The sequence below is a fragment of the Macaca nemestrina genome, chromosome 3, assembly GCF_043159975.1.
Source record: "Macaca nemestrina isolate mMacNem1 chromosome 3, mMacNem.hap1, whole genome shotgun sequence".
In the NCBI taxonomy this organism is placed as follows: Eukaryota; Metazoa; Chordata; class Mammalia; order Primates; family Cercopithecidae; genus Macaca; species Macaca nemestrina.
In genome coordinates this window covers 89,265,729-89,289,763 of record NC_092127.1, presented here as the reverse complement: position 1 = coordinate 89,289,763, position 24,035 = coordinate 89,265,729, and the positions used below count along the sequence as shown (strand labels likewise).

The 24,035-nt window shown below is 42.5% G+C and overlaps 1 long non-coding RNA gene across 1 annotated transcript in view; it reads left to right on the top strand.

Annotated features, from left to right (window-relative positions):
- LOC105486363 (uncharacterized) overlaps positions 1-16,176 on the top strand; it is a 41,179-nt gene extending 25,003 nt beyond the window's left edge. Inside the window, exons 2-3 of the long non-coding RNA XR_011620565.1 lie at positions 15,179-15,339; positions 15,950-16,176. This is a non-coding gene — a long non-coding RNA (uncharacterized lncRNA). The remainder of the gene's footprint in view (positions 1-15,178; positions 15,340-15,949) is intronic.
- The last annotated feature ends 7,859 nt before the right edge of the window (positions 16,177-24,035 follow it).

Sequence of the window (24,035 nt, the reverse complement as noted above, 5' to 3'; positions counted from 1 at the left end):
ACTTCACATTAATGAGCAATAAGAAATTATATGAAGGTACGAAACTCTTTTGTCTACTCTTGACTGTATTTTCAAATAACTTGTCTTCAAGCTCACTAATTCTTGTTTGATCAATTCTGCTGTTAAGAGACTCTGATTTATTTTTCACTATCTCAATTGTACTTTTCAGCTGCAGATTTTCTGCTTGTTTCTTTTCATTTCAATATCTTTGTTAAATGTATCTCACAGGATTCTGAATTCCTTCTCTGTGTGTTTTCTTGGATTTTACTGAGCTTCCTCGAAGCAGTTATTTTGAATTCTCTGTCTGAAAGATATCACATATCTTGGTCTCTCCAGGATTGGTCTCTGGTGCCTTATTTAGTTTGTTTGGTGAGGTCATGTTTTCCTGGATGGTCTGGATGCTTGTGGATGTTTGTTGATGTCTAGGCATTAAAAAGTTGGGTATTTATTATAGTCGTTGTAGTTTGTACTTATTTGTATTTGTATCCAACGTTCTTGGGAAGGCTTTCCAGGTATTCAAAGAAACTTCAATGTTGTAATCTGAGTCTTTGGTCACTGCAGCCATAGCTTCTTTAGGGGTAGCCCCAAGCCTAGTAATGCTGTGGCTCTTTCAGACTTGTAGAGGTATCATCTTGCTTCCAACCTATTCTGGTTCAGTATGTCCCCAGTAAGCCCCTGAACTAATCCTGTCTTTTTTGGAGGCCTTCTCTGACTGTTTCTCTTCTCTCCATACTACTAACAAGGTTAAAAACTGGGTCATGCCTAAAGTCTCTTCCACTGAGCCTCTATGAATATTATTCATGCTTGGTTAGTAACTGCCCACAAATTATTAAAACTTCCATTAGTGCAAGATTTGTGTTGTAATACATTCAGTCTTTAAGGAAATATGTTTTTAAGCAACAATTCAGTCTGCTTTTTAGTTTCCAAATGATTTCTAGGAATCAGGAGTATCATGAGGCTGCTCTAGTAGTTGAAGCTTCAATTACATTATATTCTTTGATTTTATTTCAATAGCTTCCAGTCAACCAATAAGTATTTACCAAGTGATGGCATGATAGGTAGCAAAGGACATGCATTACCCAGCCCAAAAATAATTGCCTTCTGGTCATGAAAATCAAATTAACAGTGAGAGGAAAAAAATGCAATTTGAGTGATACTGATGAGTGGTTCAGAGTAGCTCAGAAAAAGGACAGATAATGTGATCTGCATGAATCAGCAAGACCACATGAAAAGAGCATAGGGTCTTAAGTTAAATTAAAGTGTGAATAGAATTAGGAAGGATAGGGTAGGAGGGAGAGCACTGCAATCAATAGGAACAGTATAGGCAAAAGCAAGGACATTTTCCTGAGGAATTCTATTTAGAGGACAAAATCCTCCAGCCTTCAGCCTTTTCCTCCTTTCCTCCAAAATGCATGGTTGCCTGGCCCTCATAGGGATCTAAAAGTACCCTAAACCTGAAACCTGAGAAAATATGTGGAAGTCTACCACTGAAATAGTAATGAGCAATCTCTTGGTTTCTCTAATATATTTTGAAGAAAATAAATGAACAAATGTCAGATTCAAATAGATCCCTCAAGAAGGATAATTTTAGTTGACTGGAAGCCTGTCTGGGCACGTACAAGCACACAGATATCAGTTACCTTTGGTTACTGAAGAAGAGCAGGTGTCTAAACAAAGCTGCTGCTAGTCAAACTAAATTAAAATGACATTGGGCTCCTCCACAGCCCTAGGGATTAGTGAGCGTGCAGCAAGCCCAAGAGCGCCTTCCTTACAGATGGCTTTTGAGGACACCTGTACTTAATTAACTGCCACAGTCAATGGCCACATCTGAGCCTGACATTTTGTCTCAAAAGGATCACAAAGCTGTAATGGTATAATACTGTTGAGCTTAGAACCTGTCAAAAGTCACTCCAGGTCATTTGTCCCAGGTTCTGGTGACTTCTGGCACATTGTTGGGTCTCTCTTATCTCCAACCTAATTCTTAGTAAGTTAAGCAAAGGTACAACTTACTATTTCTTTGTAATTTCTTTTTTCAATTTGTCAAAACATGTCTAGTGAGCACTCACTCTGGGAAAGGCTCTCTGCCAAATGTTTGAGGGAAGAAGGAAAACAAAGAAGAATGAGGCAACTGATGCCCTCAAAGAGTATAAAATCTCTGGTGGCTACATACAAGAAGTACAAGCTACATAGGGCAGAGTAAGGCTAAGGCTGTAAGAGATGCAGAATATGCTAAGGGAGATGGGCTGGAAGGATACTTTGAAAGGTTTCTAGAATGATTCCTCATGGATATCTTTTGGCAATATTCTTCTGGATTGGCTGGGAAGAGAAATGTTCTAAGACAACAGAAGACAATAAATAAATGGAGGCACAAGAATATACTGGGCAGGCACAGTGGATCATACCTGTAATCCCAGCACTTTGGGAGGCTGAGGCGGGCGGATCACTTGAGGTCAGGAGTTGGAGACCAGTCTGGCCAGCATGGCAAACCCCCATCTCTTCTAAAAATACAAAAATTAGCCAGGCATGGTGGTGCACACATGTAGTTCCATCTCCTCAGGAGGCTGAGGCAAGAGAATTACTTGAACCTGAGAGCAAAAGTTGCAGTGAGTCAAGATCATGCCACTGCACTCCAGCCTGGGTGATAGGGCAAGACTCCATCTAAAAAGAAAGAAAGAAAGAATATACAAATGCATGAATTGTATTTGAAAAATAAGGAGGAGACTTGTGTACCTAGAACGGAGGATATAATGAAAAAAAAGGATGTTTAAAATGTAGTTTGAAGCTAGATGATAAGGAAATTAAAAGCCAAACTAAGGAAATACAATTTTTTTTCTATGTGTAAATAATAAGGAGTCATTCACAGTTTTGAGCAGGCGACTGTAGTATAATCGTATGTGAGCATTAGTTTGCTATCAAGAATGTGAATGATGAAATGGAGATTTTTTTTAAAAGGCCAGTTGAAACCAGACACCATATTCCTAGAGTAAGATGATAGAGGCCTGACCTCATCCAGAAACAGCAAGAGTGACCAAAAAGAGGCAGATGCAATCTGTCAGCCAAGGTACAGAGAGGAGGAAAGGATGGCTCCAACTTTCTAGTTTGAGTTGGTGTTTGCATGCCATGCTCCACAACACTTTTCATCTGCATCCCATCCTATGGAAGAGGCCTGCAACCTATTTCCATTCACAAATAAAGAAATTTATACCTGCAGACCTTCTGAATCTGCCCAGACCAGAATTAACTATTAGTAGATGAAGACCAGTAAAGAATCTGACTTCTGATCCAGTAACTGGGAGGTTACAGATACTTTCAGGTGAGGAAGGGGAAACAAGTAGGAAGCATTCCTAGAAGAAAACATTGGAGGACACATTGGATCTTAAACTGCATCATGGTCATCCATATAGAGGCTACCCAATAATAATTAGAAATGCTCAGCTGATGTTCACTCATAGCGCTTGACATAGGTTATGACTGTGTTTCAGAGACTTGCAAACATTGAGTTTTGGGTCATTCATTTGTTTAGAAAATTAACCACTGGAGAGACCTAAGACTATTCTGGTTCTGGTGAATCTTCCAAATTGGAGACAGGACAATAGAAAATATTCTCAGATATCAAATTTTTTCTAGAAAATTTCAGCAGCTTGTTGAGCCAAATGTTATGTGAAGTCTTGTAACACAGCTATAATGTCCACAATCTTTTGCCTTGTTAGGGGGAGACCAGGCATGCTTTGACCTGATGGCACAAAATGAAGTTCGCTTATTTTAATTTCAGCTACTAAGGTCCTTATTTATATAAGCAATTGCCTTTGGTGTATTATAACAAGCTATGCCTTACCTATATCCAATCTTAAGAATATCCTTTATCCCAAAGATTCTAAGGAGGCAAGGCTTCACCTGTGACCTTGAGGAGCTCCAAACAGTTGGCACACCTCTGCAATGGGCAGCCTGTAAGACCTGCCTTAGGAGCAAAGGCACAGCCAGCCCTCTGACCAAACAGCTTGCCCAAGGGTAACTGGAAGCAAACAGCTAAATGGAAAAATGTGGTGAAGAGTTTTAAATACCTTTTAAAGTAAAGCTAATGCCCTCATGTATTTCCAGAATAATCATTAAAGTATTTATGGGTTGAAAATTTTTAAAGACTCAGATTGTAGGGATTAATACCTTTAAGTGATCTTGCATATCATCTAATCACCTTAAACAAATTAGGTAATAGCTTTTATTGCTTCCAAAACGCTTTTATAAACCATCTTTGAATGAGAAAAACGAAAGTATAAAGCAGTTTTGATACCCCAGATGTGGAATTTTGATAGTTTCCTAGTTATATTTTGGCAGTGTGTTGAACCAATCGACATTTTATGATGATACTCCTTACCTGCAAAGGAGTACGCACAGCCTATGATTCCTGAGCAATTGTGAGTTTGTGTAAGCGTGTATGTGTATGTGTGTATGTGTGTGTTTGATGCTTTCCCCTACTTACGGCAGAAAACTTGCATAACTTTGACATTTTGGAGATGAACTTTATCCAAAAAAGAGTTCTTGATTCCTGTGCTATTTCATCATCTCATAGTTTGAGGAAGATGAAAAAGTCATCTGAAAAGAAAAATACACTTAGAAAATTCACTACTTTCTTAGAGTTTTAGGTAGTTTCCACAAAGCTGACATCAATTTTTATGGTTGTTTCTTTTACAACCATAAAATATAAATGAGCAAATATGTAACAAAGGTGGTATTTTAACAAGACTAAGACTGACCTATGTGTCTTGTCCTAAAACCAAACAATCAGAAGATACAAACTTTCCAAGAAACGGGAAACCAACAACAGCATTCTTTGTAAAAATCCAATATTCACCCTCTAATCACTAATTCGAATGATTTTAGGTAATTATACCCTCCCATGATGCATGTACCCATGAGGCAGGGTCAGTGTCGCACTAGAGAGGAGTGGAAAGAACAGACCCTTTCTCGGATCCTTGAACACTGTCTCAAATTAAGTCCTCTCTGCCCCAGGCCCTGTCTGGCTCATTCCCAAACCATGACCTCTTCTGCTGAACCTTGTCTACATCTGACAGCTCCTCCAAGTCCCACACTTGGTGGAAAAATACCATCTGCACATGTTGCTCCCCTCCTCCTGAGGCTGGAAGACATACATAGTATTCCAGATTTCCACAATCATTTCCAGTAATTAGCTATTTTTCATGGCAGTTGTCTATGAATCATTCTATTCTTCTAGATGGTCAGGGTGAGTCCCAGGGATTGAATGACTTGCCCTCTGCAAATCTTTGACAGAGCAATGACAGAGCTAGGTTCAGACGGTAGGGCCCCTCAAGAAATGGGTGACCCCACATAATAACTCAGGAAATGAAAATGTGGCCATGAGCTCAACTTCAGGGGAGAACTTTAGTGAGGCTAAATATAGTAGCCCAATCTGGAAGACAGCCAAGGCTCAGGGTGCCAGTTCCCAGGGCTCACACAACAGCGCTCTAGGATCCTTAATTGCCACAGGTGGGTCACATAGTTCTCGTAAAACTCTCCTAAAAATAAACCTTTAATGAGTCTAACTCCAAGTGTTGATCGTATTATCATTTTAAAATTCAGGATGAAAAGAGGTAGTGGTGAGGAGGAGGAAGAGGTAGTTATTCTTAGGAAATCGGAGGTACATTCCATGAGTTGCTGCAAAGTGCTTTTGAAAATTGTGGATGAAAAGAGTCAAACCCTGTAAAATATTTGAAGAAATTTATTCTGAGCCAAATATGAGTGACTAATGACTTGTGACACAGCTCCAGGAAATCCTGAGAACATGTGACAAGGTGGTTTGGCTATAACTTTGTTTTATACATTTTAGGGAGATAAGACCTCAATCAATACATGTAAGATGTACATTGATTCTGTCTGGAACAATGGGGGCAGCCAGGGGGCTTCCAAGTCATAATCTGTTTGGCAGTTGGTTGAAAGATTTATTTTCTAAAAACCTAGAGTCGGATAGAAAGGGATGTCTGGGTCAAGATAAGGAACTGTGGAGAACAAGGTCCTTATACTAATGAAGCTTCCAGGTAGCAGGCTTCAGAGAGAGCGGATTGTAAAAGTTTCTTGTTGAACTTGAAGAGTCTGTTCTCTCAGTCTTAAGGTCTTTGTTTTAATGTTAATGCTGGTCAGCTGTACCTGAATTCCAAATGGTGCAGGTTATAATGAGGCATGTCCAACCCCCACTCCCACATGGCCTGAACTAGTTTTTCAAGTTAACTTTGGAATGCCCTTGCCTGAGGGGAAGGTCCATCAGTTGGTTGGTTGGGAGCTTAGAGTTTTATTTTTGGTTTAAAAAACAGATTTTCTTTATTTTTTAATAAACTTCTTACGGACACCTATTTGATTTTTCTTTTACAGTATTTGCTTTGTTTAATCAAAACCTGAGAAATGCGCTTGATGTTCTATGATCCCTCTTCCCCCCAGGAATGAGGGATGAGGCTACTGTGTCTATCTCAACATCACAGTTTCCTTCTTGCAGCCTGGAGGCACCAGTTCCAGTCAGGGGGAAGTGATTCCAGCATGTGGGCCAGCAAGGTCCTTCTCCAATGCCCAGGGAGCTCCTGACCTCCTTGGGGGAATCATGGGTGGGCAAGCAGGTTGGAGTGAGCAAAGGTTATGAGCCAGATAGACCCACGTTTGAATCAGAATTTCCCTCCTCACTGCCACTTCTGTGTACAAGTCTCAGGTTATCTGTTTCTACCTCAGAGATAATGATACTGAGGCCTCCTCACAAGAGTCTATGATAACCAGATGAGGGAATGGTTTAAAGGGGTTAACTAACGGTGTGGCACAGGAGCCCCTCTCAGTATACCTGTAAGGAATTTTAGCATCTAAATAATCATTGTGAACAGTTTAGGTAATAGCAGTTACTGTTACTGCATCTGAAACACTTTGGTAAAACATAATTTAGTACAGGGTATTAGTTACAGGCTAGCATTAGTTTTATAAATGACAGTGATTTTGTGGTATACCTCATAGAGAATAACTTGTGACTATCAGAAACAGAGGGAAGACTCTATTCTTAATTGGCATTTCAAAAGTCCCCCAATTTTTGTTTGTTTGACTCCTAATTTAACGTCAAATGAATCTTCTTCTTCACTAGAAGGTGAGTGAATTGAGGTGGCATTCCACTATGGGACCCCAGCTATAATGAACTGGCTCTTTGTTTACGTGTTCACTATGAACGGTGTTCCGTATTTTCCTGTGCATTTTTTCCTTTCCTCAAAGCAGAGGCCATATATGCACCTCTCTCATCCCCTGTGTAGGGAAAGGAAAATTTTCCTCCAAGCTTCCAGCATCTCCAGCTGGGACGGACATAAAACAGATTAAAAAGAGAAAAGCATAAGAATTGCAATAGGTTTTTACATATATATGGAAGCCTTTACCAAAAAATCTGAAGACCCAAAGAAGCAGTTAGAACCAAAGGTTTATCTTCTAGGCTTGACAAAGAGCAGCAAATTAAGGAAATGCGGCAAAACAAAGGGGCTTGAGCTCAGGCAGTTAACTGTGGAAAAGCATCAAGGAAGATAAGGGTTCCTTTAACAGTATTTGTTTGCACAGATTTCTCTTGGCCCCAACTCCGCATCTCTGGTGATAAGAATATCTTTCTTTTTCCTGGTACAAGGAGGGTACCTTTCACGTGGGAGTTTTATTTCCTGCTTTCAGGAAGAAAAAGGAAGATCAGAGATCAGAGTGCCCTTCTGGCATCTGCTATTTTTCAAACGCCTTTAACTGAAAACAATCAATATCCCACAGTAGCCTCTTTTGAGGTGGAGTAGCTGAACTCCACCTGCTTCCCAAATCTAGCAACTGACTAGTGTTCAGTGAGCTCTTAGTCAATGGATTGTCAGATTTATATACAACCATTTACTACTAAGGGATTTCTCCGAAGACACACCCTACAAGCTGAGTTTTCCAGCTCATCAAAATCCTCAAATGAGCTTTTCCAGTCACAAGTTAAAGGAGGTCACAGGAACCAGAGAGTTAGTTCCCCAGGCTTCAATTCACTCTCTCCAGCTAAATTCCTACCTTTAAACATAATCCTCAATAAACAAATAGCTTTTTTGCCACTAGTTTGCTCTATTTTTGTTTGACCTTTCTGTTTCAATCCAATTCTACTCCTTTGTATTTTTGTCCTAAAAACTTTTAAACGAAGATTTTTCTCTGACACTTTCAAATGTCCTGAAGCTGGGCAGGCAGGCTCATGTGGCTTGTATTTTGTTTATGTGCTTTTACAATTCTAATTATAACCCCTTGGGGAGCCGTTCTGCAAAGGGCTGTATAAAGGAAGAGCTGGATGGGTGGCCTTCACGTTGGCAAGAATTGATCATACATGTCACTTGGGGCTGGATGCAGCTGCCACAGCGAATGCTCAAATAACCCCGGGACAAAGACTCACCCCAGTACATTGTTACATTTTATTGAGTGCTTAGGAGAAGATCTGATTAAAGCAAGGTGAGTGTAGGGCTGTTAGAAGTTAGCTGTCTCTCCAAGATGATTTAGGGACACCAAAGTGTCCCTCAAAATAATCCCCCTATCTTGTTCTCTGAAAATGGTCCAAGTCTTTTATTCTATAATTAAAATGTCAAGTTTGGAATCTAAAAATCCCCGCTAACATCATACTGAGCTACCTTTTAAGAAGACTGTTACCGACGGGTCAGGAAACTGCAATCAGGAGACAGCAAACTGTCAAGCCCCTCAGAAGGAAGAGCTGTGCAGTAGAGGATTTATTTGCACATTTGTTACTGGGCTAGTCCAATGAAGATAAAATGAATGTTCTCATTAAGAGAGTCATGAAGGAGCCTCAGGATTGCTTCTCCTCTCCCATCCCAGCACCCCCATTTCACTGTAGAGCCAGGACTCTACCATAAACTATCATCCTTGTAGATTATGAATTACCTTTTGTCCTTCAGTACCTATTTTTTGTCATTGTTTGTAAATATAGGTGGGGAGGAGGAGGGCAAGGAGCACATTGGGGTGCTCTCACACCCTTGCTTCTCAAAGTGGCCCAAGCAGAATCAACATCACATGGATGCTTTTGTCAGTGACGCAGGCCTGAGGCCCCATCTCAGACCTATTGAATCAGAATCTGTTTTAACCACATCCCCAGATGATGTATATGCACATTAAATTAAGAAGCACTGGCCACAGCTTAGAGTAGATTTATAATATTTATTTTTTGGTTTGCATGTTGGGAAGATGATTTATCTTTTCTGGGTATTGAAAGAGGATGTGAGAACACAAGAAACTGCAGCGGGCCAGGTGCAGTGGCTCATGCCTACATTCCCAGCACTTTGGGAAGCTGAGGCAGGAGGAGTGCTTGAATCCAGCAGTTCAAGACTAACCTGGGCAACATAGCGAGACCTTGTCTCTACAAAAATTGTTATTGTTTAATTTGATTAAACAATTAGCTATGTATGGTGGTATGCACCTGTAGTCCTAGCTAATCAAGAGTCTGAGGTGGGAGGATGCTTGATCCTGGGAGGTTGAGGCTGCAGTGAGCTGTGAATGTGCCACTACACTGAGACCCTATCTCAAAAAGGCAAGGCAAGGCAAGGCAAGGCAAGCAAGGCACTGCATCCTATTCTGTATCTTGGTGGATATTCCCCAAGGCCCATCAGCTTGTCAGTCCTAGGCAAACACATTATTTGTTCCTATAGTTGCTGGATTAATACCCTCCACCTGCTGGTGGCCGGGTCTCAGTCCTTCCCATTCTTGTGTCTGTCTAAAAGTCCCCAGGAAAAAAGGGGAGGTCTCTCACACAGAGTCAGCCTCTGCCTGCAGCTCTGTTCACCTGCTGCTCTAGCTGTTGCTCTGTTCTTGGGGCAGCCTCTGCTTCAGGTCTCTGAGGTTTAATGCTGCTGCATCACAGTCTCCCACCATCCAAATAGTGAGGGGACACATCCCCGACACTCATGACCCAGGGCAGCTGCATGGCAAACTGATGTCACCCAGAGTTCTTTGCCATCTGCTTAATGGTCTCCAATGCTCACCTCCCTTTCAGGTGACAGCATTTCCCTTCAAATGACCATCTCTATGCTGGACAGGAGGCTAGGGAGTGAGAAATTTGAGAGAAGAACAGGTGGAGATGGTGGGAAGTAGTGGCCAGAAGGCAAAGCTGGCCACCAAGTAGTAAGTGCTCTGTGGCGGAATTGAAGAAATTCAACTCAGAGTCTGCCATTTACTTATTTATTTTTAGATTTTTTTAGAGACAGCATCTTGCTCTGTCATTCAGGCTGGAGTGCAATGGTGCAACCATAGCTCACTGCATCCTCAAACTCCTTGGCTAACATGATCCTACTGCCTCAGCCTCTGAGCAGCAGGAACTATAGGCATGTGCCACCATACCTGGCTAATATTTTAAAGCTTTTCCTAGAGACGGGCTGTCTTTGCTATTTTGCTCAGGCTGGTCTTGAACTGTTTGCCTCAAACAATCCTTCCACCTTGGCTTCCCAAAGTGCTAGGATTACAGGCATAAGCCACCATGCTTGGCTATGTCTGCTATTTAATGTTAAGCTGTGTTATAATGCAAACTTGCCTTCATTTCCCTAAGCAAAACTTTAGTCAAGTTTGCTGTCCTTGACTGTTTGATAAGACAGCTGCACTTAGATGCACCATGTCTACTGCTTGGTCAGGTGGTGCAGAGAGAAGAGAACCTCAGAAGGTGCGCTGGCTGACTGCCTCAGTGGCTCAGATGTCAGTGGGAGCAGGAAGTAAGAAGAACAGAAACTATGATATTGTAAGCCCCCAGAATTCATGAAAATCTCACTGGATTATCAGATCACTGGACTGGCCACAGCATGTGAGATAGGGAAGCCTGGAGGGGTTATTCTTTTCGTTAATTAAAGGAAAGGGTTAGGGGACTTGGATCCCCTCAACCCAACAGGCTGAGGTGACTTAGATCATTTAGGAAGCAATAACACTACTGAGCATCACCATGCCCTTTCCTTCCAAGACGCAAAAATCTTGCTAGAGAGTAGGCAAGATTAGGTTAAGGCCAAGAACAACCACCGAGACCTGCCTGCCCCTGGCTCTGAAGCCATGAATCCTCACCTATAAGAATTCTTCCTCCCGGGGACTCCCTTTTTTACTCCCAGAAGTCCATCTCCGTCCCTTTCCCATCTGTCCTTGTCTGTCAGATTGGTTTGTATGTGTCTGAAGCGTAAGCCTGGATCAAGTTAAGTCCCCCACCATGGGACCTCTGGACATCTGGATCATCAGTGTCATTGAGCGACCTATTCCCCTAAGAAGGCCTTGTCTGCTGAGAGCACTTGGAGGATCTCCACAGGGAGCCACCAACTCCTGATGCCAGGATAGCTGAGTCTCAGCTGAGCTGTAGCCAAGAGATACTAGACAAGAGCTTGAGGTTACTTAGTTGATACCTCCAAGCACTAAAAGACCTCAACCTTTCTTGTTTTTGGAAGTCCTTCTTTCTCTCTTACATAGCCCATTGCCTGTGAGCACACACAGATGGTCCAAGGAATGACAGGCTTCTTTTGTGACGGGTGTTGACTGACACAAACATGGATAGCTTGTTAGGTCATGAGGTACCATCTTTTCTTGGCATAGGCTTTTAGTACCTATCATTGCCCCAGGAGCCCACAGACCCATCACCACATTACTTTTGGTCTGCAGGCTCTTCCACAGACTTAGGTGCTCTTCAACCTTTGCAGGACATCAGAATCACCTGGGGCAACTGTCCAAGATGCAGGCCCTAGGGTCCTGTGCCTTGGGGATTTTGAGGCTGGTGGTGCACAGCCTGTCCTGGAAGAAACCGTGCTGGAGCCCTTGGCTTTCAGCTTCTGGTGTGTCACCTCCATGCTCCCCACCCTCCAGGCTCTTCTGAAGCCTTCATTTTTTGCTCTGATGTGACCCCCTTCAGGGCCAGGTTTATCCTTTTTGCTTCGGGCATATTACTGGTTCAGTCACCTATCACACCATCCTGTCAGTACCCTCTTTTATAGTTTTCCTACTCTCTTCACATTTTTTTTTTAACCACTCATAGTTCCTCATAATTCTGTTCTTCCTCCTGCTTCCATCCCCCACCTAACCTTCTGGATAAAATTCACTTTGTGTCTGGGCACATTGACTGATACCTGTAATCCCAGCACTTTGAGAGACTGAGGCAGGAGGAGTACTTGAGGCCAGGAGTTCAACACCAGCCTGGACAACACAGCGAGACCCCCATCTCAAAACAAATCATCTCTATAATATCTTCATTAGATAGACAAAACAAAAACATTTACATGTTAAGAGAAACTTCTCTTTACCACCCTTAAAATATTTAAAATACCAAAGATCTCATATTTATATGATTAACACAGAAAACTCAGACCCATGGGCCAGCCATGAACAGTGACAAAATCTACTTCAAAGTTGTCGCTGTGGCTGAGTCATTGTCTCTGTAATTGGGGAACTGTTCCCAAGCTGCCTTCACTGTAACACTGAGAACTCTGAAGAATTTTCACTATTTCCAGTCACTGTTACTGTGACAGCACTCTACGTTAGCAGTTTAGAATCACCTACATTCCTTATTTTAAGTAAAAATTGAAATGCTTTAAAGATTTATGTTTACCAAATGAGCTGAGGAAAAAGTAAGTGCTTAAAATATATTGCAATTGCAGGCTTGAAAATCATTTTTAGGTATAAAATTGAAATTTTAGATTTCAATCACTTCCTACTCATTTAAATTATTTCAGTAAAGGTCTCAAAGCTTTAAAGGGAAAAGAGAGCAAAACTAAGAATTGAACCATTTAAAACTTGGTGAAACAGGTAATAAATTATACCTGGATCATTTAGTAGTTTAATAGTCTGGCGTCTAAGGTATCTTCTATAAATGTGGTGTTGGGTCGTATCAGCCGAATTCAGCTACTTTAATAAAGAACTATACTTTCACAGAGAGGAAGGAAAAAGCAATGGGTCTAATCTTGACATCAGATAAAACAGCTCCCCCGAGCCCACCAACGTGGTATTACTGCCACCTAGTGGTAGCATATCCTCATCACCGAGGTCCTGCCTGTGTAAGTGGAGGGGAAGAGGTGTGGGAAGCACAGCGGCAGGGCGAATCCACAAATTAAATACACCGGGGGTCGGGGGGTGGCGAGGGCAGCGCTAGAGTAAGGTTATATTTTCTATAATGTCCATCCTCATTGCTTCCAGGGCTATTTTAAGAAATATTTATTTTGATGGGGTTTCAAAGTAAGTCGTATGAGGACCTGTAAGCCACAGTTTTTACTCCCGCGGAGTTTGTTTCACGCAGGCTTTAAATAGACAAACAACATGTATCTGAGGTTCTAGTTTTCTATTAATTTAATGCTGGCCTGGAAAACATTTTGTGATTTAAAAGAAAACACTAAAGTTAGCTGTATTACTGGACTCAGTAAGGAAAGAACTGGGCTCAGTCAGAAGTGCCAGATCCCCTATAACCAGGGGTGAAATCTCAGGCAAGTATCTTAGTAGTTTCCAACCCCACGTGCCCAACCTGTTAAATAGGGGAACTGAAGCCGTTTCCCTCTAAGACGCTCTCCATGAAAAGCTCTAAGACCCCTCTTATTCATTTCTTAAGTCCTACCGCCAGTAGACCAAACATTCCGACATTTTGGCTGAGATGCTCAATTCGCGCACATTATCATGAACGATTTCAAGTTTTACCCATTTTCAAAAGCTGAATCTACCCCTGGCGCTTCCTGGAAGTTAAGAATCTGGGAGATATCTCAGCTGGCCAGTTGGTGAAGTAATCTTTGTTGTTTGCCATTAGCTCCCATTAGTTAACACAGCAATCTTTTCAGATGAAGTGTGGCCAAGGAGACAAAAAGTATTTGGATCAGGCCCACAGGATCCAAAAGTAACCTTATTTAATTTCATTTGGTTGAGTTAGCAGCTACTTTTGCAGACTTAAATGCAAAAGCTGGTGTGTTTGAAGTCTCATTTTTGTCCAGACTTTCATTACTCAGAAATCAGTGCTGACACAATTAAGCATGACCTTTCCATGCAGATGGTGCCTTGCTTCACCAGCGCAAACAGCATCTGCCACACTCACCCGCAAGTGCACATGTTTGCATATTTTTAAGACACTGCATCTAAAAATGGCAAAGTAAGTGCTGAAGTAAAGGCTTTGCAGAAGGGAGCATAATATTACTTAATCTGTTTGCATTACCTGTTAAGAAAGCCAGAGTGAAGTTCTAGGAAATTAGGAGACATGCAAAACACAGCACTCTTCTTAAACCACACATGTGTTCTCTTAACATTATTGGAATAACATATAAACGCTGCTCTATCTGAAGGCATGTTGATTGGCTGTGATAAGAGGTGTTTGGTTAAAGATAAATCATCCCCAGCTTCAGCAAGAAAGCCTAATATGTATTATGTATGTGTGCAGAATAGCTTCAGCAACCCTGGGTATTTGTTTCAAAATGTTACATTATTTCAAAGTTAAAAGGGAACTTAAAAGTGACTTAGAATAACTTTCCTTCTTATATAAGAATCTTTTTTACCAGTGACATACAAAGGTGAGGGGCTGCATGGGAGCACTTCAATCCCTGGTACAGTCAATAAGAATAAACAAGCAGGCTGTGCGTTGTGGCTCACACCTCTAAACCTAACACTTTGGGAGCCTGAGGCGGGAGGATTGCTTCAGCCCAGGAATTCAAGACCAGCCTGGGAAAAATGGCAAAACCGTGTCTCTACCAAAAAATACAAAAATAAGCCTGGTGTAGTAGCATATGCTTGTAGTCCCAGCTATTCAGGAGACTGAGGTGGGAGGATGGCTTGACCTGGGGAGGCAGATGTTGCAGTGAGCTGAGATCATGCCACTGCACTCCAGTCTGGGTGACAGAGCCAGACACTGTCTCAAAAAAAAAAAAAAAAAAAAAGAAAGAAAGAAAGAAAGAAAGAAAGAAAAAAGGAATAAAGAAACAATGATAAAACCAATGAGAAGTCATTCTGCTCTTTATTATCACCAGAAACTAGCAATTCTAATCAATGTCAGTGATAGAATATACATCCCAGCAGAGGCAAACCATTCCTCACTACCATAAACTGAACATTTGTGTCCCACAGTATTCCTATGTAAAAGCCTAATCCCCAATGTGATGGTATTTGGAGGTGGAGCCTTTGGGAGGTGATTAAGTCATAGGGTCATAATTCTCATTAACAGGATTCATGTCTTATAAAAGTGGTCCCAGAGAACTTCTCAGCTCCTCCCACCGTGTGAAGACACAGCAAGAAGACAGCCAGCATCTATGAACAATGAATCAGGCATTATGAGACCCCACATCTGCTGGTGCCTTGATCTTGGACTTCCTAGACTCCAGAAATGTGAGAAATAAATTTCTGTTGTGTATAAGCTACCCAGTCTGTGGGATGGGGTGGGGAGAGTACCCAGGACCCCTAGTGATTAAGGTGGGGAGAGTGACCCAGGACCCCTAGTGATTAAGGTGGGGAGAGTGACCCAGGACCCCTAGCGATAAAGGTGGGGAGAGTGACCCAGGACCCCTAGAAATGGGGTGAGGGAAGAGTGACCCAGGACCCCTAGGGATGGGGTGGGGAGAGTGACCCAGGACCCGTAGGGATGGGGTGGGGAGAGTGACCCACATTATTCACAGTCATGTGAATAAGAAATTCACTTCTGTGTTGAAGTGTTAAATTTTGAGTCTTTCTGAAGTAGCAATTTAGCATACCCTGATGAACACAGGAGAGAATGAGACAGAGTGAAAAGAACCTTGAGTGAAAATGTTATGTGCTAGTTATTCATCCACTGGCTTCAGCTCCACTTCTGACCTCCTCTCCTCCCCTGGTGTCATAGGGGACTGGAAGCCAACAAACTACATTTCACTAATTCCCTTGCCAGCTGTCTTCCAGAAAGAATTTGCTAACAGGAAGACTGGAGAAGGGTAGAAATCCTTTTCTTTCTTTTTTTCTTCCTTAGGCAGTGCCTTCGGCAGCATGAGCAGCCCTCAGCAATGGTGGGCAGCTGCACGTTCCAGAAGTCTCAGTGCCAGTTTCCAGCGGCATCAACAGAGTTGTGTCCTTCTGGTCCCACAGACCAGCAGTGGCAGCTAAATGTCTACAGTGGCTTCTGTTTTCTTAACTGGAGAGTGACTTATGCACATAAATTCTCTTCCTGGTGCTGCTAATTTCTTGTCTATTAAAAAATAACAAGAATAGTGATATCTGCTCTGTCTCAATAACCTAATGTTCATGATATACAAATGAAAATGATTATGAACACTCATAATCTAAAGAAACATATTTTTATGGATCCTGGTTAAGTTTGCTGTTATTGGTCACGTCTTTCTCTTTCTAGACCTTCAGGAGCCCATTGAATGTTTCTAAATTGTGATCCAGTCAAATATGTTAGTTATTTTTTCATTTGAAAAGATGAATATAGCTAGCACCAACAGGGGGAGCTGTTCTTTTATAACCACAGAGAGTGGCTGTATTTCTTGTTTGAGGGCAAAGCTGTAATTGTTTCAACACCGGCTGCTGGGAAATGTCACCAGTGAACCAATTAGACTGACTTCCTGTAACCATGTAGAACTGATTATCCAAGTCAGGCGGGCGATGGGCTTGGGCACAGGGTGTGTGGTAGACACAAATGAAGAGTGACCTCTATGTCCCATTAATGTTACTTGACTTGTGCTCACTTGACCTCAGGTTGCTTGTAAAAAAGGTAGGGTCTTAGCCCTTTCTCCCTGAAATCCTCCCCAGTGATTTCTAGGAAGGGCTGGCTTTTTATTTCACCTTAGCTCTCTCGTTAGGTAGGTGACTTTGCATAGTTACCTTCAGTGGATTTACTGTATTATTGTTTTTAGGATGCTCTTAAAGTGAGAAAAAAAAATGTGCTTGAAGTAGACCAGGTAGCCCTTTTGATACTTTCAGTTAGATAATTATTTATTGTGGGGGCTGTACTGCACACTAGGATATTCAGCATCACTGCACACTAGATGTCAGTAGGCTCCCCAGGTTGTGACAACTACTAATGAAAACCACCTCAAATATAAGGATGCAATTGAGAACCACCATTTTAGGGACTATGGATACTGTATCAGTGAAGGTTCTCTAGAGAAACACAACCAATAGTATGTATATATGTGGAGTGTGAGTGTGTGTGTGAGTGTGTGTGTGAGAGAGAGAGGGAGTGTGTGTGTAAAATAAGGAATTGCCTCACATAATTATGGAAACTGGCAAGTCCAAGATCTGCAGGGTGGGCTGACAGGCTGGAGAACTAGTTCAAGTCCACAGGCTGTCTACTATAGTATCAGGAAGAGTTGATGCTGCAGATGAAGACCAAATGCAGTCTACTGGAAAATTATGTTGCTCGTGGGAGGCTGGTCTTTTGGTTCTGTTCAAATTTTCAACTGGTTGGATGAGGTCCACCCACATTATAGAGAGCAATCTGCTTTACTCAGAGCCTACCATTTAAATATTAATTCACTCAAAAACACTCTTATAGAAACACCCTGAATAACATCTGACCTGTGGTCTGGCCAAGACGACACATAAAAGTAACCATCAAAGATAAAAGGTGATCAAGACCCTGGAAGTCCCTGCCTCTGAGAACTCACATTCTAGGCAGTGACCCAGATGATAGGCAAGTGTTTCAGTTATCTATCACTGGCTGTATTAGTCCATTTTCGTGCTGCTGATGAAGACATACCAGAGACTAGGCAATTTACAAAAGAAAGAGGTTTATTGGAATTACAGTTCCACATGACTGGGGGAGGCCTCACAATCATGGCAGAAGGCAAGAAGGAGCAAGTCGTCTTACATGGATGGCAGCAGACAAAGAGAGAGCTTGTGCAGGGAAACTCCCATTTTTACAACCACCAGATCTCATAAGACCTATTCACTACCACGAGAACAGCAGGGGAAAGACCCACCCCATGATTCAGTCATTTCCCACTGGGTCCCTCCCACAACATGTGGGAATTATGGGAGCTACAAGATGAGATTTGAGTGGAGACACAGAGCCAAACCATATCACTGCCTAACAAACCATCCCAAACTTCATGGCATCAAATAGCAAACATCTTATTAAGTGCAAGTATTCTTTAGATCCAAAATTCAATCAGGGCATGGTTTGTCTCTCTTTGATGTCTGGGATCTCAGCTGGCAATATGCAAACCACTAGGAAAGAGTGATTTGAATGGCTGGAGGCTGGAATCATCTGGAGGCTTCTTCAATCAAGTCTGGCACCTGGACTAGAATGATTCAGGCTGGGCTTATCTGGGACTGTTGACCGGAGCACACACATGAAGCATTCCACATGCTTCTAGGCATAACAGCTGTGTTCCTAAGGGGAACCCCTGAAAGTAACATCTGGAGAGTGAGCATTCCAACAGGCCATGAGACCACGATAGAAACTGCAAGGCTTCTTCTGGCCTAGCCTCAGAAGTGACCCAGTGTCACTTCCACCACATTCTATCGGTCACAAGTGAATCACAGAGGCCAGGCCAGATTCAAAGCAAGGGAGTTAGGTGCTGCCTCTTGACAGGGAGCAGCAAGGTCACATTGCAGAAGAACATGTGGGTTAGGACATGTATGTATGTATGTATCTATCTATCTATCCATCATCTATCTACTCTCCATCCATCAAGAGAATTTGCCACAAGTAAGCAAATATTCTACATAATTTCAGGTAGAGCTAAAAACAGAGGTGGTATTTAGAGTGTTATAGATACAAAGGATCTTCTAAGGTGATAAAAAGCATTCTAAAATTATATTGCAATGATGGTTGCACGACTCTGCAAATTTACTCAAAATTATTGTACACCTAAGAAAAATGAACATTACGATATACAAATTATACCTCAATACACCTGTTAAATATACAACTAGCATGCCACAGGCACTGAAGGATAAGAACTGACATGATGCTGGCCTTGGTTCCAGAGCAAGATTTTTTTTTTTTTTTTTTTTTTTTTTTTTGAGACGGAGTCTCGCTCTGTCACCCAGGCTGGAGTACAGTGGCGTGATCTCCGCTCACTGCAAGCTCCACCTTCTGAGTTCATGCCATTCTCCTGCCACAGCCTCCGGAGTAGCTGGGACTACAGGCACCCACCACCACGCCTGGCTAATTTTTGGTATTTTTAGTGGAGACGGGGTTTCACCGTGTTAGCCAGGATGGTCTCGATCTCCTGACCTCATGATCCGCCCACCTCGGCCTCCCAAAGTGCTGGGATTACAGGCGTGAGCCACCATGCGCAGCCCAGAACAAGACTCTAAATGCCCCTCTCAGTTACATAACAATAGATATCCTGGGAGGGACGGGGTGGCCAAGATGACTGAGGGACATTCAGGGCCTCAGGACTTCTACAATCACCACATGACAGCGACTATTTATGAATTGGTATGAAAGTATTTTCTACCAATATTAAGAGCTTTGAAAAGCAGGGTAAGGAAATAGAAGTGATAGGCTTGAGGCAGGCAGAAAAGTATTTTAGACACGGTAGATAAGGAAGTTCTTTCTGAGAAGGTGACCTTAGAACAAAACCCCTAAATGAAGTGAGAGAGCCACAGTGAGATCTGGAGGAAGCGAGACCCAGGAAGAGCGAAAAGCAATGGTATAGCCCTGAGCCAAAAGGGAGCCACATTCAGGAGGAGAAGGAGGAGGGGAGCTTTAATTGAAGAGAGTGAGGAGAACGTTAAACATCTATTTGTTTTATCATGAAGACAGTTGTATCACTATTTAAATGAAAGAGTAGCTGGAATATTGGTAGAAACTGAGACAAAATCCACAGAAGCCATGAGCCTGAACCATTTCTGTGGGTCTTGTGCACTTTAATCTACTTTAGACATACAGTGGATGGCGGAGACGTATTGCCGTCGGGAAGTCCTGAGAGAATGGAGCTTTTTCTTTGTGACACACTACAAGGAGATTCCTAGGACACTTGGGTGCAGGACAAGGATTCCCCTGTACCCCAGGGGACTCTGTTTTCCATCTTTCCTGAAGTGGATTTTATGAACTACACAGCAGTGCTACTTCTGGAAAACCTTATCACACTTGAAGTGATATCAAGGGATTAAACCAAGTGACTGAACTGACAAATAGAAAAAATACTTCACATTAGATAATGAAGGGTGAGAATGGAGTTCAGGACTGAGTGTTGAAAGTGAAAGGTAGGAAAACAATAGAGAAGAGAAATAAAGAAGAAAAGAGGAAGATTGGGAAGATTTCTGCTTGGTTTGTCTCTGGCAGATGTCTTAAGTGTGGTTGGGAAGATTTCTGATGGTTTCTTTCTGGCAGATGTTTTTGGAGTGCCTGGAGATGGTGCCTTCTAGTTCTGCTGTCCACACTCCTGCCAAAGCTCTCCCTGGCTGCTCCCAGCCATTGTCTGAGCATGATGGGGCTACTAGATCTGGCTCTTTCTGCCCAATGCAAATGCTTGCTCTAGGCCAAATCCTTGCTCTGGGGCTCCCCATGGGCCTGACTGAAGTTTTCTTAGAAATGCAGTCCAACGTTCTATCTACCCAGTTCCTCCCTTCTCTCTCTCCCTTCACAAATGTCAGCTTATCCTGAATTGAATAATTGACCCCTAAAATTCTTATCTACCTGGAACCTTAGAATGTGACCCTATTTGGAAATAGAGTCTTTGCAGATGGAATTAATTAAGATGAGTTCATAATGGGTTAGGGAGGGTCCTAAATCCAATGACTGATGTCTTTATAAGAAGTCCAGGTGAAGATGTGGAGAGGAGAAGGTGGTGTGAAAATGGAGGCAGAGGTCAAAGTATTGTGTCTACCAGCCAAGGAATGCCAAGGATTCCCGGTGACCACAAGAATCTGGGAGAGGGGCCTGGAACAGATTCTCCCTCAGAGTCTCCAAAGAAGACCATCCTACCAACACCTTGGTTTAGGACTTCTGACTCCAGAACTGGGAGGCAATACATTTCTATTGTTTTTAGCCATCCAGTGTGTGGTCCCCTGTTGAGGCAGGCCTAGGACACTAACACACAGCTCTACATTGTGGTCTGAGACTCACCCTGTCTGCTCTTCTCCTTTTCACCTCTGTCCTTCATAGGACACATCCACCCAATAAATTCCCTGTACTTTTCATTCCCTGTTGGTGCCTACTTTCCAGGAAGCCTATACTGCCACACACCCCAAAATTAAAAAAAAAAAAAATCCCAGTTTTAGGCTTTCAATCAAAAGCTTCAGAAAGAGACTCTACCACTGAGTCAATAAGATTCATTGAGCTGCTAGTCCTCGCCGCGTACTGTGCTGAGTGAAACAGGTATAAAGATGAACAAGACAGAAACTCTGCCGTTACGTGCTCTCTCAGTCCGATTAGATGAGAGTTTTGTCTTGAGGGACACATAAAAAACAAAATAAAATAATCTCAATACAGTGGCAAAAATGTTATAATCGAGACATGAAGTACTTTAAGGCAGTGCAGGTGCTTAGCAACACGGACAGTCACCTGACCCCGTATACAGAGTGGGTAGCCAGGAAACACCTCTCAAAAAGAGATAATATGTATGCTGAGACTGGAAAATGCAAAGGAGTTGGCTGGACAGAACATAGAATAGAAAAGCATTCTAGACAGACAAAGAGTGTGGACAAAAGCATATGTATTCTTTTGGAGACTAAAATTAAGTCGATCTTAAGTCTCATCCACTTTGGGGAAAAAAGAAAGGAGATAACATGGTCAGATAGCTTCTCAGAAGTGGTCTTAGAATTGTGCTGGAGTTGAGGATACAATGTGGAGTTGGGGACATATTTCCTAAACCTCCCCCAACCCCTGACCCCTTACCCAGTTAGACTCACTTCTTGTTTTGCATGGGATTTTCAAGACTCTGTATGCAGTTGGGTTTTAGACATAACAGACATGACTGAGGGTCTAAGGCATCCAACAGAGCTCTGCTTAAAATCACCACTGAGAGGAAGCCTGCAATACCTGAGTGGAAAAAATTCAGGGCTGTGAACCAGCACCACTGAAAAGAGATTGTTGAAATAATAAGTAAATTACGTGATTTTTAAAAACATACCTTGTACTTGCTTGGAAGCAAAAGTTGAGGTTCCTTTGATAAACATACTGGATGTAGTGGCTCACACCTGTAATCTCAATATTTAGAGAGGCCTAAATGGGAGGATTGCTTGAACCCAGGAGTTTGAGACCAGCCTGGGCATCTCTAAAAAATAAATAAATAAACAAATATTTAAGAATTATATCATTTGAATAATGTAAAACATATATTACCAAATATTTTTATGAAGGTCCAGCATTTTGTTGAAACTATCTAGTAAGCCTCCTGCAGCTGTTACCACTGCAAAACTAAGTGTGCAGTTAGTGGAGCAGGCACGGTGGTAGGGATACCGGGAAAATTGAGTAAATGACAAAGTGGAACAATGACATCAAAGGAGAGGACAACAGATAGGACAGCAGCATGAGAAAGGGAGAAAGACTGGGAGATTCAGAGAGAAAAGAGGGACGATCTTAGAAAATTCTGCTACTTGAGCTTCCAAAAAAGTTAAGAAAAATAATAACCAGAATTTGCTAAAAATGGGAATGAAATAGATACTAAAACACCAAATAAAGGGCTCTAGAAAGGGAACAGGAACTCTAGTGCACAGGCTGTTCCCCTGTCGCTGCTGTGTGCATATTCAGTATCTCCCTGGCCTGCACTGGCCTCTCTGAGCGGGCCCTGTCCTCCTCTGTGAACAAACTGTAGCCAAAAGAATTGTAAGTGCTCATTCAGTCAGTTACATATGTATTATCAGAGCTTAGTCTTCAGCAGACTCCTCTAGACACTCGGGAATTTCTCACTGGCAACCAGCGTTACCCAGGGTCTCACAGTGGTAATAGGGAGGAACATGAAGGATAGAACCGTGTGAGGTGAACAGCAGCCTCTTGAAATCATCTAGTCCTTTAGGAACAGCTCTGCTGTGCTGCTAGTCCTCAGGTCACACTGTGAGAACAAGTTACAGAGCACCCTGGTGAGTGCTGAGTGAGTCAGGGAGTAGAGATAAGAAGAAATAGAGAGAAAGCGAGAGGGAGAGAGAGACCTGTAGGTACATAGAAAAGGCAGGAAGCAACGTATGTCCTTGACTCATTTGATACTGCACTTTGTCCTACTTCCCAAGGATTCAGTCACCGCCATTTACCTTTAGCATTGCAGGCAGATAGAATCCCCCTCTACATATGAATCTGGGCACAAAGCCATGCAGGTGTGAGTAAGCCCATGAAGGAAGTGGCGCTCAAAGACTCCAGGAGTTCAGGCCAGGCACAGTGGCTCATGCCTGTAAGCCCAGCACTTTGGGAGGGTGAGATGGGTGGATCACCTGAGGGTGAAACCCCATCTCTACAAAAATACAAAAATTAGCTGAGCATGATGGTGGGTGCCTGTAATCCCAGCTACTTGGGAGGCTGAGACAGGAGAATCACCTGAACCCCGGGAGGCGGAGGTTGTAGTGATCTCAGATCACGCCATTGCACTCCAGACTGGGTGACAGAGCGAGACTCTGTCTCAAAAAAAAAAAAAAAAAAAAAAGAAGAAAAAAAAGACTGCAGGAGTTCTAATATGCCCCATTAGGTGGGCACCAGAATGGCCCCTTGTAACTTTTTCCTACCTTCTTCTCTCCTAATTCTTCTTCCATGGAGGAAACAATAATTATCTCTGAATCATCCCTATTCAGAGAATCGAGGATATATTAGAAGATCTGGGTAAACAAGCACAAATATTACAAAAGTACTAAAACAGCAAACTTCAGGGTTGAACTTGTGGTTTGCTTCTGTTTTTTCTACCCACTCTAAAGGTGTTCCTGATATAGAAACTTCCTCAGTGTTCCCTGTGTTGGTGTGTAAGGCAGAAAGAAGATTGATAAAAGAGTGCACTCATCCTCCCCTACAAACCAGAGGCTGATCGCATTAGGGAGAAGCTAGGGTTTGGCCTCACACAAGCAGTTTGCACTGTTGTCCAATCCCAGGTGGGGTGACCGCCTCTTCATTTCCTTTGATAGCAACTGCCTGTTGCGTGATGCAGTGTGGGTGTCCTCAGAGGTAACTACCTAAG